Source organism: Cyanistes caeruleus, chromosome 5 (genome assembly GCF_971803275.1).
Source record: "Cyanistes caeruleus chromosome 5, bCyaCae1.hap1.1, whole genome shotgun sequence".
NCBI classification, from domain to species: Eukaryota; Metazoa; Chordata; class Aves; order Passeriformes; family Paridae; genus Cyanistes; species Cyanistes caeruleus.
The window spans coordinates 80,041,900-80,057,770 of NC_141705.1; the positions used below are offsets into that span (position 1 = coordinate 80,041,900).

Sequence of the window (15,871 nt, forward strand, 5' to 3'; positions counted from 1 at the left end):
AAAGCAACACACTCAGAGAGGCAGGACAAAAGGCTCCCTCATTCTCTGCAGATTATGACAAAAAAAGGTACAAGGAAAGAGCTTAGCTCTGTATTCCAGGAAAGGCTGTTGATCCCATAAACATCGGAGGCAACATGTTTGTGCTACTTTCAGGGAGACCATGACACTTGCAGCCTTTCCCTTTCTGCAGGGAAGGCTCTTGGAAACAGGAGTTAATCAGGTGTTAGGTAGGTGCGTGGTGCCAGGGAGCTGTTTGTCACCCACAGGATGGATCACCCCTGGAGCTGGAAACGATGCACCTGGGAAGGAACACACAGGTACCGTTCCCTCCGCAGCGCCGCGGAAAGGAGCAGCTGCCGTTGTCGCTGCGCATCGCCCGCTGGAACAGATACAAGGGAACCACTGCCAGGATGAATCCCTCTCCTGCCTGTCGGAACACGCACAGGGAGGCCACTCCTTGAGCAGCTTTTGCTACTTATCTCTATTTTTTGCCACAGAAGCCGTGGCTGCGCAGGCAAGGGATCACACGCCAGAGTGAATGGGCTCTGATTAATGCAGATCGTATCCGACAACCTTTCCGAGCTCCTTCTGGGCCGGCACGCTCCATTAGTCTCCAAATGTCACAGCAAGGTACTTAAATCAACACTGAGAAGAGCAGGGATTAACAGGCAGGGAAACACAGGGCTACCAGAGCAGCCACTGCAATCACAGCCAACATTGCACACCATGTGTCTCCACTGGCCCTCCCCTAACCTTGGCTGGGAGTGTGCAGGGACATTTATTTGGGATGGGAGCTGGAGAGGCCAGCTGAACCTGTCCTGCCCACTTCTCACAGCTTTGAAGCTATTGACACTCACAGGACCTTGAGGCCTCAGCTCCAAAGCCACCAATGCAGCCTCTGCACCACCAGGCTCAGGATGGAGTTGCACATGCTGGGACAAAGCAGCCTCAAAGCTCCCTGGTCACTCTTTATACCTCTGCCATGTCCTCCTTGCCCCTGGATGCCCTCTTAGGGATATCTGTACCTCCTGCCTGATCCTGCAGGGGCTGCTTCACCTCACTGACTCCACAGAAAAGCACTACAGCCATAGAAAACTCTGAAATTCCACAGCCAGCAGGACTCTCCCAGCTCACCCCCCAAAGCTGAGCCCCGTGTGGCTCTGGGCTCCCTCCCTCCATGGGTGGCAGCCCTGGAGTCTGCAGGGGACAGCTGCTGGTTCCAGGTTGTTTCTGCTGGATCAGGACAGCCATGTGGTTCCCTGCTTGTGCTTTACTTGTGCTGTCACAGAGCGCCGCTGCTCTCCCTCGTTCCTCCGCTGTTGGCTACATCATCATCTTAGCCCCATGATTTCTTCCTACTTTTGCAATATTAAAAAAACCCAAAAACTTTTCCAGAGAGCACAAAAACGTAAAGAAGTGTTACAAAAGCAGGCTTGTAGCAATATTTATAGATTTACAGTTAAATGGCTGTTGTGCCTCTGGGTTAAAATCCAGGGGAGCATTTACTGCTTGGGCTCCTGCGTTCCCACTGACCCATCCAAATCCCTGTTAGAAGGGATGGAAGGAAACAGTTCAAGGTGTGGTGAAGAGCTTATTGGGGTGGGTGAAGTGGGCAGCTGCTGGGCACCCGAAGTGCCAGCACCTCCCAGCACCATCCTGCCCCAGCCCACAGCAGCAGCACTCACAATTATTTGATTTCCAGGCGTCAGGCTTGCAACTGTTAACTACTGTCACTGATTAGACACTGAGCAGTTCCAAAAATGCCAGTCTGGGGGTGACAATTTTCTGTTAATGTGAAATCTGACATCCTGGGTTAAAAATGGCACCTGGACACATGCAGGCATTTCATAGCTTTCAGATATTAGCACCAACAATGATTTCTGCTTCACTTCTTACACTTTTTGCGAGTTTTAAATATTTAGAGGTCAGCTTGTTCAAAGATTTATTTTACTTTATTTTTGATATTTGCTTTTTAACTGTCACCTTCTTTGTCACTGCTTTCAACTGGCTGAGAACTTACATTTCCAACTCAGTGAGAATGCACCAAGGGGTTTGGTGCTGGTGCTGGTACACAGATTCACTCGCCCCATAGTCATTTTCTTACCTTCCATTGGGATGCCCTTATAGTGATCTCCTCAACAATACACAGGTAGCCTCACTCCATTTTTCTAGAATAAAACCAAACTCAAAACTTCATTATTTTTGCACATTTTTTCACATCAAAGGGACTTTTCAGTGTACAGAATTGGTAACACGTGGTTCCTGAGCTCCCTTCCCATTTCAGGCATGCTACACTTCTGCTTATTTCATAGCAAACCGTGTACTAGTGGCTGATTTGCCGGTAGTAACCCACCAATTGCACTGATAGATGCTGTATTACAGTCTGTGAGAAGGTCAGCATTTCAGCCTCACCACTCCTACACCCTCCTGGATGCTAAAATATGGAGGGGTGAGTCTCCAGCCTCGAGGGCTGGCCTGCTCATCCTGCAGCTCCATAAATCAGCTCCCAGGATTGAGGCTCTGTGCCAGCAGGACATTTATTTATGGATCAGAGACACGTTTCAGGTGCTGGGTGAGGCTGAGAGCAGATGAAGCTGTCCACGTAGACACAGCAATTCTGCAGAATGAAGCTGCTTCAACAAGAGGGCCTTGGGCACTCAAGGACTGTGCAGCCCAGCTTTTAGTTAGGTGTCAGAACACTGATTAAAAGGTGTTCACTTTGGCAAGTGTTGCCTTTGTTGGAGGCTCCTTTGCCACCACCATCAGCCAGACAACACGCTGCCCTTCACACACCTCCCAAATTGCTGCCAGGCTCTGAAGCAACAAAGGGGAGAGGCTCTGGCAAACAGCTTTTGATTAAAATAGAAAATAACATCAACTTACATTAAAATATAATTCAGTGCTTGTTTGATATTTTGTTTTTCCTCTAATAAAAAGGCAACCATAATCTCTCACAGATTGTTGTTCCCCGAAAAGAAGCGTATCACAATATGCACTGACTGCAAATACCATATTTAAATATTCAACACAGCTGTACTTGTGGAGACCTGACAGAGAAAATTCCCCTGCTCTCTCTTTCTCCTCATTCAGCAAATCAGGCAGAGGATTTTGAATATAAATTCAGAAAGTATTTTCATAAACAGAATATTTCAGCAGTTAAGACTGTGGTTTTAAGCACTTCTGCCTCTCCGCACATTCTCTTCCTATGCCTTGGTGGAAATAAATCAAACTCCTAAGCTGCTGCAATAATCCCTGAGAGACAAAACAGATGGAAAAAATAATGGGATAAAGTACCTTATGAGTAAGATTTTGGCAACACAAACCCAATGCTTCTGTTCTTTACCTAAATGTTTAGACTCGTAGCAGGCAAAGCCAAAATAAAATTGTTTTTGTTTTAAATATGTGACACATTTTATACAGAGCAAACTTCATATTAAAAAAAAAAAAAATACGCAGGGAAAAGTGACTCTAATGAAACAAAATACTTCAATATTACTCTCTGGACTTTGCCAAGAACCCCCAGAAAGCAACAAGGCCTTACGTACACGTGCAGATATCGCAGTCCTCCAACGCCTGCAGCCACAGAGCCCGAGCTGCAAACAGAGGGTCCTGAAGGGCACGGGGTGGAGGGCAGTCCCCAAGTGCTCCCACCGTGGTCAGGGCTGGGGTGAGCCCATGGGCATCCCCCAAGGCCAGGGATTGCACACTGTGTCCCTCCTGCAAGGAAAAGCAAGTCAGAGGGGATTATGGTGGGAACAACCGCATGGATCAGGCATCGAGCTTCTTGAAAGGAGCCTCTCATTTCCTTGTCTCTCCGTTACACAGCGTACCCCGTATTCTCTTACCCCAGTGGCCTTGGTTTTGCCATCCTAATTCCCCCTTTTTGGTATTTATTGGACATTTTATTGATCATCTGCCACAGCAGTTTCTGGAGTCCTCATTTTTTATTTACAAGATTTCTCCACTTCTCACACTGGTATTTTGTTATTCCAGGGTTAGCCTGGACAGCTTAGACAGGACTTTGTCTTTGATTTCTAGACAGTTCCTGCAGTTTCCTGCATTTCTACTCTGGTTGTGCCACTTTGTGGCCACTTGCTTGGGCACTGTTTGTGGATCAATAGCGTCTCACGCTGCTGTCTCAAAGCACGTAGTCAGGACAGGACATTTCTCTAACTCTAATGTGTATTAGGAACTTGCAGCGAGAGGTATCAACTTGCTGAAGGAAATAAGACTAAAAAATAGCAAAGGATGTACCCAGGGATCTCTGTGCAACCTCAGACCTACAGACTGAAATTCTTGCAGAATGTTTAAAGATATGGAGCTAATACCTCGAAAGAAATGCATTTTAGGGAACCTATTTTGACTAAAAAGCGAGAAAAAAGAAATTAGAATTAGGGCCATGGAAGCCCATAGTGATATATAAGTAAAAATGTGTGCATGCTTGCATGTACAATCATGCAGCTTAAAAGCACACACAGCTTTTGGGGTTTTTGGTTACTTGGTTTTAATCTGTTCCAAGCCATGATCCTCAAATTGGGTTTTCCATAATTGGTTTTAGCTGAGCTATAATGCATTGAATTTAGAAACCTTAAATCTTCTTCATCTTATGTTGTTTTTTGGAGATGAATATTATAATAGATTTCATTTCGTACTGTCAACAAGTACAAGACTTGAACTAAATATTTACTGTTAGGAAAAATGTAATGTTTTTCTTTTTAAAGCAGAGCAGCTACAACCTTGTCTGTAAATGTTTGCCATTGCTATTTCAGTATTAATAACCACGTTTTTATGACCTAATTCAAGAAACCCACAAGAAGCTGGCTGTTCTTTTTCTATCATGTTTATGCCCTTTACATCATTTCCTACTCCTAATAACTAATGATGATAGGTAATTACTTAACAGATGGTAAAAGCTCTTTAACTGCTTTTAAGGACTACTGAGCTCTGCTGCATTTTGGGAGCATTAACTTCTGTGACTTTCCATCTTCCTCAGGTCACTCCAAGTTTGTTCAGCCATCATTAAATATTCAAGGGCTTGAGAGTTGTAGTGGTATTTTTTTTAAATTCAGAACTGGAGGTTAGTAACATGCCGCTTCAAACCATTGTTATTTCAAATACATATCTTTTGTGAGGCCACTCTTAACACTGACAAACCATGAGCCCTCTCTTTTCTCCCCAGTACTGATGAGCACAGCAGCCCATGCAGCCTAGGGCATCTGACCTTTAGTTACCACAGATGCAGTTCTCTCTCTCTCTCCTGTAGCAACAAACTGTCACATCATTAACCAGAAGCTGGGGGGAAAAAAGTCAAACCTTAAAACTTAAAGGGGTTGGTCTCATTAATGTCCTGACGCTGCATTTACATTATCTCCCAAGTTACACAGGCAGGAGAAATTCCACATCAGAGAGGGCAGAAGTGAGGGATGAAATTCATGGCTGAACACACACAGAGTTAGTGACCCTCTCCATACTTCCCTTGCACTTTGAGTTAGTTGCACTTGGACCACATTAAGTGCTGGCCTAATTACTCAAGCTCCATTGTACAGCACCAGCAACTCTGCTGCTGTTTTCCCAGTTCTAACAGCTGTTTGTCTGGGGCTGTATGGAAATGCATATGAGGAGCTGTGGCTAACGACACAGAATTGACTAAAAAAAAAATTTACTGCTGCACAAATTAGCAAAGACTATGTCTAGAAACAAATAATTCATTTTTATGATTGCCGCTAAAATAAACTCTTGCATTTTGCATGAGACCGTTAAGTTGGAAATAATAAACAAATAAATTCAGCGTGATTTCTTCAGCTTTAGGTTCAAATCAGCCCTCCTGGTATATAGCTATAGTTACAAATGCTTAAGTTGTGCATTTCTCAAAATGGATACATAATAAAACAAATGGGTTCTAAAGCAGAGGTCGTGGAACTTGCGTTGGAAGTGAATATTGTAAACACCCCTCTCTACTTCTTACCCTGATATGTCAGTGTGTATTCATACTGCTGCAGCTGTCCATCCCTGCGTGGCACTCGGTGGCCACCTCTCTGGCATCTGGTCATGATTCAATATTTAACAAACAGCTCCTGAGGTCAGATAACACACTTGATAACTAATAGAAGTGCATTATGACTTGCTGATTTTCCTCTGTGTAGCTCTGAATTGCTCTGAGCACAGGTATCAACCTCACCTTGGTGAGCACCAAACCCAAGTGCCTCCTGCAACACTGCAATTTTAGTCTGGATTGAGAAGAAAATGATAGTGATTTGCCCAATGAAAACCCAAACGTGACCTCAGCTTGTATTTTGTTCAATAATCTCCAGCACATCTAGTAAACTGCTGTTCTGAGGGGATTATGTTCACACATGAAGCAACACTTATCACCATACAAAAAGGGACCCTCTAGGTATTAATTTTTTATGTACCAAGCACTTCCTTTACAATTCCACTGCCATGTGGCATCAGTGTTCCATAAATGCAGAGTGTTGCTGCATTGCTTTGACTCCTTATGATTTAGTGAGTCTGAGCAGATACAACTGATTGTATGAGCCATTTGCATTTTCTGCCCTTTTAGAAGACAACAGACCATCTAAAAACTCTTAAAATAGCACTGTCTTTGCACAGCTCAATAAATCATTATGAATAAGCAAAATCCTTAGTTATGTTACAATCTAAATTAGCCAGGACTTTACATGAGTTTGTAACAGGTAAGAAAAAAAATGGACAGAACTGATCACAAACCAGATAAAAGTCTGGGAACATTCCACATGGGAGGAAGCTCCAGAAGTGTCTGTTCCTGAAATGCAAGAGACAGAACTTGTGCCCCAAAAATTCTTCCAAGATGCTTTTTATAGGTTTTTTTTGTTTGTTTTTTTTTTTTTAATTTATCTCAGAAATAATTATTTCTATATTTTAAATATACTGGCGAATCAAGCAAAATCATATAATGAAACTGCATAAACAGCAGTTAGATGGAATATACATTATTTACTCTTGCAGCCTGACAAAAGAAATATAGTTCCTCTTACATATCAGATTTTAAAAGCTGAAACAGAAGACAGATCCTTTCCCTGCCTGGAAAAATGTACAAGGAATATGGCTTGAAAACAGGGCTCTCCTCATGCTCTTTGAAGTCCTCCAAAATGCACTAAAAGCAAGCACTTTGCAGGAGGCTCCCTGAAGCTGACAGGATTTAAACCTGGGAATGGTCTATCACCTTAGTTCCAGTCTGTGATTCCCAGTCCCAGCAAGAGCACTAAGCTCATTCCCAGCAAACCACGGCCTTGCATCAGCCTTGGAGTGCCAGCTCACAGCCATTTCTGAGACACAGCACAACCCTGAGGCTTTCCAGGCTCCCCATCCTTGATAAAAGTAAAACATACAGTGGAAGGGGAAACTAAGAAGCGCCTATGGTTTAATTAAGGGCTGCAAAGCCACAGGTTTCTTCTGATATTTGAACTAATCCCATGGTAAAATTATCATTTGCTAAGATTTTTTACATTTGCTGCAATGCCATGGCTCTAGCAGAAAGCACGTACAGGAATGAGTTTCAAGGTTCTTGGCTAACGGCTTTCTGTATATCTTTATCATATTTATTTAGATTGAAACAATAATATTAGAACTGCTTCCACAGCCTCTGGGAATTCCAGCACACAACTTGCACTATAGCAAAACTCTCTCGCTACTAAAACAAGACCCCTGGCAATTTGTAGTTATAAAGGAAGTGTATTTTCAGAAGGCAAAATAAGCATGCTGATGTTATTAAACATGACAGCGGGTCAGTCTGGGGACAGGGCAAAAACTGAGCTGGAGAAAACATTAGTAAATCATCCATATTCCCATCACCTGTCCTGCTAAAATTGTTAAAGCGCTGCTGGAGGTCATCTCTGAGCCAATGGTCTAATTCATTCTAGAGAAGATAAGGGAGACATCAACACTTGACTGGCAGCTCCCCCACTCCATGTTCCAGGATCCTCTCCCCACGCCAGGTCTCTGCTTGAAGCAGACTTGGATTTGCTGGCTCCTTTCCAAGGACTTCTGAGGAATGTGAGCAAAGGAGATCTCACCTTACAAAGAGCTGACTGCACTTGAGGTCTCTGGACTCAGCGCCCCTCTGGAGTTTGCTGGTGCAGAAGTACCCACGGAGGGCAGGAACAGCTCCTGGGGACAATCCTGAGAAGAAAGATGAAGTCATTACCCAAGTGGTTTAACAGAAATGAGAGTATTGACTATTTTTCCTCCTTTGGTTGGAACCAAAGAATGCACCAAGTGGATCAGGTCAAACTCAATAAACCCTGTTAAGATTTTTGTCCTAATGACCACAGGTGAGTGGACATAAGGAAATACTTAAATAATGCTGCCGGGCAAAGACATCTGAGGAAAATATCAAGCTCTGCTGCCAAAGTACAGTGAAAGTTTGCAAATTTGAATGAGTTTGATACAAGACTTTGAGACTGTGGAACAAACTTTGCAGCCTTTATTCATCATCCCAATAATCCTGACCAAAAAGAGGCTGTGAATCTTCTGCAGTCTGGGAGGTTAAGGAGAAGAGTAAAATGTTGGTAGTAATATCTGTGTTTCTTCTACATTTTTATACACCTTTTAATTTTTTTTTAAACTTGACTCCACTCTAGTGGAAAGAAAAATAATTAAGAAGAGGAAAAAATCTGCTTAAGTAGAATCAAGACTTGATTGTTGGGTAGCAGCTGGGATTCTGACGGTCTGGTGCTTAAACCTACACAGTGCCTCCAGGAGCCCCACGGTGCAACCACCATCTGTAGCTCTGGAGCTAAAGGAATAGCAGGATGGGAAATAAATGATAGGAAGTAAAGAGAACTCATGGTATTATACATTTACCCCCTTTCTTTTCTCTATTTGATTTTCTAGGGGTGAAGTGACCAAAGAAAATATAGAAACAGATTGTCATTTACTCTGCTTGGGATCTTTCCCGGCTAAAACTAAATGTTTATAAAAGGTACATTATTGTTGCTGTGTCCACACCAGCACCACCATCGTGTCACTGAACTGCATACATGTGCATGTAGACTTTAAGAAGCAATCCTTTTTATCCTGGTGATGTGAAGTAACAAGCACTTTGGAATGAAACTGTACTTTTTTATTCCTGAGCACCTGCGCGTAACATTACGTGCCAAAGTCTTAGTCTGTACAATTAATACTAGCCATCTGTTGAAAAGGAAACTCTGTTCTTCCTGGCATTAACAAAGAAATTTAGACCAGGATAGTACAATATGCATCTTTGAGAAAGGTCCCAACTACAGATGAGAATTTCTTACTATAGGAAAAGGTTTCTAAAACCTCGTTACTGAAAAAAACAGTTATCTTGGAAAAAAAGTATCAGACAATTTTCTTTAAAGCTCAGCCATTATGAAGTGTGTTTGGGGTTTTTTAATCCTTGGAAATCCACCTTCTCCCTCTAGCAGCTTGGAGCTTTTTCCCCTCTTTATATTAAGTAAGGATAGATTTTCTTACTTATAAAAAAGCCTGTGGAAAGAAAAATCCTGCTTAATTCTTCACAGCAGATCTCTGAGCACAAACTTCCATATAGAGACTCTGCATTGCTCTGAAAAATGGGAATGGAGTTCTGGGTGCAGCTTACAGACTTGGGCTCTGCTCTGGAGAGATACCTTAAGCAGATAAAGGTGAATTTTATTAAGCTAAATCCTTTCATTTCTGCCCTTGGACTTGAGAACAGTTTGAATGTGATTGCAGGAAAGATAATATCTGAGCTTTGGACTTTGAAAGAACTGAGAAGAACACACGTGTCTGCTTCAAGCCTCTCTTTTTGATCCGGGAATACAAACCGCGGCCTGTGCACCTTGTTAGCAGAGGAAGGGGCACCGGGACACACCCCTGGAAACAGCTGGAGGAATTTAAGGCTTCTGTGCTACTGAAAATAGTAATATTATTTGCCCAGTGGGTGCCTTGAGCAACACTGCTGTTGTTTAGCTATGTCTAGCATCTGATTTAGCAAAATGAACTGCTGTGGGGCTGACAGATGTTTGAGTGAAATCATGGATTGTCATTTGGGGAAAATGATGGATAACATTCTTCACCCATTTACTTAAGGTGCTTTTTCCTCATTAAAAATGTATCTCAGGCAAACTGAGTGCACTGTATTATCTTGTAGCTAAGTAAAATTCACTTTTGGATTAAAACCTCATCTCTGAGTTGCATACAGAGGCACAAAGCTGTCTATATTGCCAGCTTTATCTTGTGAAAGATGGAGGGACCAGAATGAGGAGTGCAGAATCACGAAAAAAACACGGGAAGAACACAGGCTCCTTCCTCCAGGGAAGTGCTATTTGTGTTGCCTCCTATAGATCTTACAGTAAGGCCAGCCAAAGCCTCCTGCATTTCAGTGATTCTGTTGGGTAACACCAACCAGTTCCTTACCTTCTTGCCTCTGTCTGCTGCCTTTCCTAGACCTGCATTCAGCTGGGATTTTTGGGAAGCTGGAGTTATCCAGTAGTTCTGGGGTGGCCAGGCTGTAGCCCAGTGGGGTCTGGCAATGCCTCATGCTTCCAAAGCCTGAATTAATAATACCAACACATTATAAACTGACCACTGCAAGCTATTTCACAATAGCACACAAAAGTAATTTCCCTAATACCTTTCTATCCAGGGAAAGTGCTCTTTACGTCTCATGGAAAAATGGCTTCTCTCAGGCTGCAACACCCTTCTGCTAATTCAGGGCTCACAGGACTGAGATAATACTGAGTGAGAGCTTCCAGAATTTTGCCATCCTCTGAACTCAACTAGAGAAGTGCAAATACCAGTTTGCCAATTACCAGGCAGGGCATTTCCCCTGCCTGCTCACAGATTAGCTGTCACAAAGACATATCAGTTCTGAACGTTTCTCACTGGAGCATCATGTAAACACTTGCAGGAAGGGAAAAGCAGGAAAACTTTGAATTATAAACAAAAGAATTTGGATAACCACAATCAAGATTTTAAAAACTGCGCTTGCAAATAAGCACAAATAAAATATTTCCACAGACCCAGGAATTCAGATGATAAAGTGCTCAGAAATGTTCTGCCAGAGGGCTGTGTTTTCCCCTTCAAGAAGTTTTGATACATCAGCAGCCATATGCTTTAATTTACTGGCTTATGCTAATTTCAGTGACATTTTGCTTCTGATGAGAAAAATCTAAGTGATCTAAAAATCTATGTGATGTTGCAAAATGAGTTTTCACTTGAAATGTATAATACATATGCGCAAACAGATTTTGGTTCTGTCAAAACTTCTGCAGCAATACAATAACAACAGGAAAATAAGGAGCCCTGAAAGGAGAAGAATAAACTGCCACTGAAGGAGACTGGGGCTTGGGGTCATGGAAATCCTTCACTGATTTTGGACAATTATCCTTTCCATTGGCCAGACAACATTATTGCTTTTGGTCAGCATGTAGGGACCAGATGTGCATGTTCTTGATTCTGCCTCACTGAAATGGAATGGATTAAATAATCTCATAACTTCCAATCATAAATTTCATTGGTTTTATGTTTTCTGTAGGAAATAATCAAATTTTTGAGTTACTGATTTCACAGACCAGCTTTTTGGAGCTACTCCATTAAAACAATGGTGATTACAGAGTACTCTGAAGTTCTCTTTCCATATAAGCTGGAGATATTAAAATAGACATGATCAAATACAGGATACTATGAACAAATTAAATTATGTTGTATTTATGAGTCTGCAGTACATTATTTATGCTGGCATTAGGAAAACATTTGGGAAAGTCCCCAGGTGAAGCTGGGATGCCAGACTTCCTGACTCTAAATTATAGTGCAGGTTTTGATACTCTGTAGGTGACAATCATGGCCAGGTCATCAGCAGCAAGTCTCCAACCAGCTTCCAATGAAAGATTCATAGACTTGAACTGATCCTGGCTTCTGATCCCGGTTCCAAACCCGTGGAGTCTTTCAATGTATGGCTTCAAGCAAACTTGCTGCTATTCTAAGCAACTCTGGATATCAATACTTTTGAGAATGAAAAAGGGAAATTGTCCTTTGACCCTGATTTATGAAATAACTTGCACTCTTTTTAACCCATAAAGAGTGCATTCATTTTTGTCTTACAGAAAAAGCCAATTATGACATTTTTCCAGGGATGTTCTTTCCAAGGAGGTTCAGCTGCTGCCATCTATTGATATATATTGTGAAGGGTCACTGTGAAAGTGCACATCTTCCCTGTACCTTTTCTAAGAGAACTGGAAAATACCAGGGGTGAGAAAAGGACACTGAAAGAATGCTTCTCCTTCCCAGCAGTGAAAAGCAGGAATTTGGAACAGGAAGAAAATATCAAGAATAGTTTGAGGGTGGGGTAAAGGCATACATAGATTTTTATTCTACAGGTAAATTTTCCAACAAGAAGGAATGAGATGCTCATCTCACATGTATGGGATCATCTGTCACTAAACTGACTTCCCTAAAAACCAGCCTGAGATGTGTAGCTGTGTTTTCCTCACTAGCTCATATTTAGATGAGTTGGTTAACGTTCAGCTCCTTAACATCAGCCCAACCTCACTGGACATGCAAATCATCCAAGCCTTTGGACAAGAGCCTACTTCCAACCATCTGTGGAAGGAATGCACTGACCTGAATTAATTACCTGAAATTAAGCCAGTTTTTTAAAGGGATGAGACCAAAGCAGGAGATGGCACTGAATCTGAATAAGAAGTGAGTTGTGACTTCCAGCAAAGCCCTGACTAGGTGACAGGGAGCAAATTGTCAAGCTGAGGAAAGCAGCTTGGATGGAATTACTTCATGGGAGTGGAGGAGAAAACAGGGAAGAGGCCAAGGTAGAATTTTGTAATTTCCTGTTGTTGTGTATCCCAGCAAAATACTGCCATGCCTCAATCCTACTTTTGGTTTCCCTTGTGCTGAGCAGCAGACAGTCATTATCTCCTCCAGTCTAAGACCCGGGGTCTCACAGCTGTATAACAGACCTAAGGGCTTTTTCAATGCTGTGGCTTTCCCTTTCACAAATAAACAACTTTCATGAACATTTCTTCTCTCACTGCCTCTTTTACCTTTGGTCTTGCAAAAATAAGAATTTCTCCCTTCTGAAAATGAACTTACTTTGTCTAAACAGAAATCTGCTTATTAATTTGTTTTCAGCTGGAACACAAAATATCCACTGCACACTTCCTGCACTATGTCAGCATCTTGCTAATTACCTAAACAACACTTTTTTTGTTTTGGTTTTTTTCAATGAGACATACTGGGGAGAGGCAGAGTCTGTCTTTGGTTACTCATTTCATTTATTCAAATTACAGCTTCCCAACCCAATGCTGCAAAAAAAAAGTGCTCCAGGGTAAATTTGAATGTCTGTTGTGTTAGGAACCCCTAAGTATAATGTAATTAGAGCCATGCCATGAATGACTAACACTTTAGAAGCAATTATTTCACAACAAGGTGAATTTCCACCTCACAACAAATATTTCTCAGGTTTTTGTGTGCTGGTGCTAAGAAGATTAGAGAGATTAAATAAGCATTTATAATCATGAAGGGAAACCAAGAGCGATCTTACTCTAGTCTGAGGCAGCTGGACTGGGGATGTCAGGGCTGGAAGGTAATTGAGGACTGGAGGCTCTTCAGAGCTTGTTGATCCGGTTGTCCAGGGTCAGGCTCTCCTGGATGACAAGACCACTGCAGTGCAGTGTGGTACAGACACGATGGACACTGAGAAAATGAAGGGAATTGGCATTAACAAGCCAGTTAGCTGCTCTATTAGAGAGTCCTAAAGGCATGGACATCCCATCTGATGTCAAGGCTGATCCTCAGGGAATTACAACCACCTACTGCCTGCTAGGAATACACATGTCCTAGGCATTGTTACCCAGGTTGGCTGATTTTTATTTATACTATTGCAGTACTTTGCCAATGGGTCAACAGCTGAGTTAGAGCTCACAAAGCTGATGGGTTTCCTTGTGTGAAATACAGAAACAAAAATAAATAGTGCATTATTGCTATTTGCATAATAAATCTTCACTAAAACGTTATGGAAGAACAATAGCTCTTTTCCACTTGAAAATGGAGCTCCACACTTCTGGGGTGGCATTCTCATTGCAAAGACAGCAGGCTCACCACAGGCCCCTTCCTCGTCTCACTACTACCCTGTTCCCCTTTCCAAACAAAAGTTACACTAGTTACTATTGTAACAGCCTGCACATAATCTGCTGAGAATAAATACCCATGTAATGAGCCTGAAATGATATGGTAATTTCTTAATTCAAAATAATTACATGGCTATTTGGGCCCTCCAAAATAAGGTATTACTTATTCAGCCCAAACAAATTGCTGTTTGCCCAGGTTTTGAACTCCGGTAAACAGAAGTGCAGCAGTCATCCGCATACTGAATCCTGAGACAATTTTATGTTAGATGTTTACATACACGGAATTGGAAACAAATATTTGTCAAGGCAACAAGCAGCTTTTAGCACAACCAAGGGGAAAAAAAAAAACCAAACCAGAAAGCCCTTGGAAACAGGACTGAAAACATGGCCAAGTCAGAGTGCTACAAGGGCACCAGCTGGCTCCATGTCACCCAAGTGCCCTCTAAAACATCTCACAAGCTTGAAAATGTTAGATAAGAGGATGGGAATTGTTTAGTTTATTTTGGCTTGTCATTTGTGTCTGAGTTGAGTGCCTATCTCCCTGTGTCACCTGGAGATGCAGATAGGAAAGCCACCACAGAAATGAAAACGGAAGGAAGAAAGGAAAGGAGGAATGAGGGCAGACAGACCTTCAAGCCATTGATTTCAGCCAGCTTTCCTCGAGTCAATAAAACATCTTCCACTGGCTTTGATGAGGGCTGAGCAGGCCTAGACTTCAGAGCATTAATGAAAGATTTAAAAATCATCTTGTGAGCACTAGTAGAAGGCGCTCCATGAATGTGAATAATGCAAGCTGGAGTCATGACTATTGACTTCTCAAAGGTAATTCCCTGCTCTCAGACCGCACAAAGCTCCCATAACGAAGGACATGGAATTGGACTGATGCTGCTTTGTGGAGGAAGGCAGAGCCCTTCAACACCCAGAGTGGGGATCAAGTACCTGACAGACACCCACTGAGTGAAGCACATGAGTGGACTAAATTGAGTGGGCTACTTTTCATCTGAGATGATTAAATATTTGGGCCTGGAATGAAAATGAAATCCACACTTGAGTTTCTACTCCTCTATTACACAGCTACACTTCAAACACACTACGTTGAGTTTCATACCTGTATTTATAATTTTGGGAAGCGGACATAGATTAAAGATCTGCATGCCATTTCCTACTTCCAGGGGAAAAAAATTATGAAATCAACTGAAATCAGGCCTGTCCTGATAAAGTACATCTTGGATGAGACATAAAACTCAGCAGCCAATGCTTCCACTTAAAAAAGTAGGCAAACTGAAAAGGCAGGAGATTCAGAGGCTCTCAGACTACAAAGTAATAATATATACTCTGTTTTAACGAGGATTGGTAACTTACAGCAGGGTGGTCCAAAGGGTATGAACAGAACCACTGTTTGGCTTCCAGAAGCATTTCATATCTGCTAAGAGTCATCTGATGTTCTAAACCTTCAAGAAAGCAAAAAACACCTAATTACTAAAAATACTAAAACTTTGTATGACTTAAGTGGTAGCGCTCATTTTAATGCATACTTTGAAATTTTTGTTTCAGCATTAATTATCTCAATATATTTATATATCATAGCTGGACTATTCCAACACTTCCACTTAGCATTCTTGCTGCAGAAAAATCAGCACTATACTCACTGCCTCATTTGCTGACGATGCTCAAGGTGTAATTTGGAACACTTGACCTTACCAGAAAAATTGCAGCTTTCTATGGCATCGATAGATTCGTCATTA

The 15,871-nt window shown here is 42.1% G+C and overlaps 1 long non-coding RNA gene across 1 annotated transcript in view; it reads right to left on the bottom strand.

The window, feature by feature from the left end:
* The window catches only part of LOC111929003 (uncharacterized), a 32,524-nt gene that overhangs the window by 13,525 nt on the left and 3,128 nt on the right, over positions 1-15,871 (bottom strand). Inside the window, exons 2-8 of the long non-coding RNA XR_015286596.1 lie at positions 15,489-15,577; positions 13,541-13,692; positions 10,402-10,536; positions 8,055-8,160; positions 5,966-6,074; positions 3,546-3,717; positions 2,105-2,168 (exon numbers count right to left, since the gene is read on the bottom strand). This is a non-coding gene — a long non-coding RNA (uncharacterized LOC111929003). The remainder of the gene's footprint in view (positions 1-2,104; positions 2,169-3,545; positions 3,718-5,965; positions 6,075-8,054; positions 8,161-10,401; positions 10,537-13,540; positions 13,693-15,488; positions 15,578-15,871) is intronic.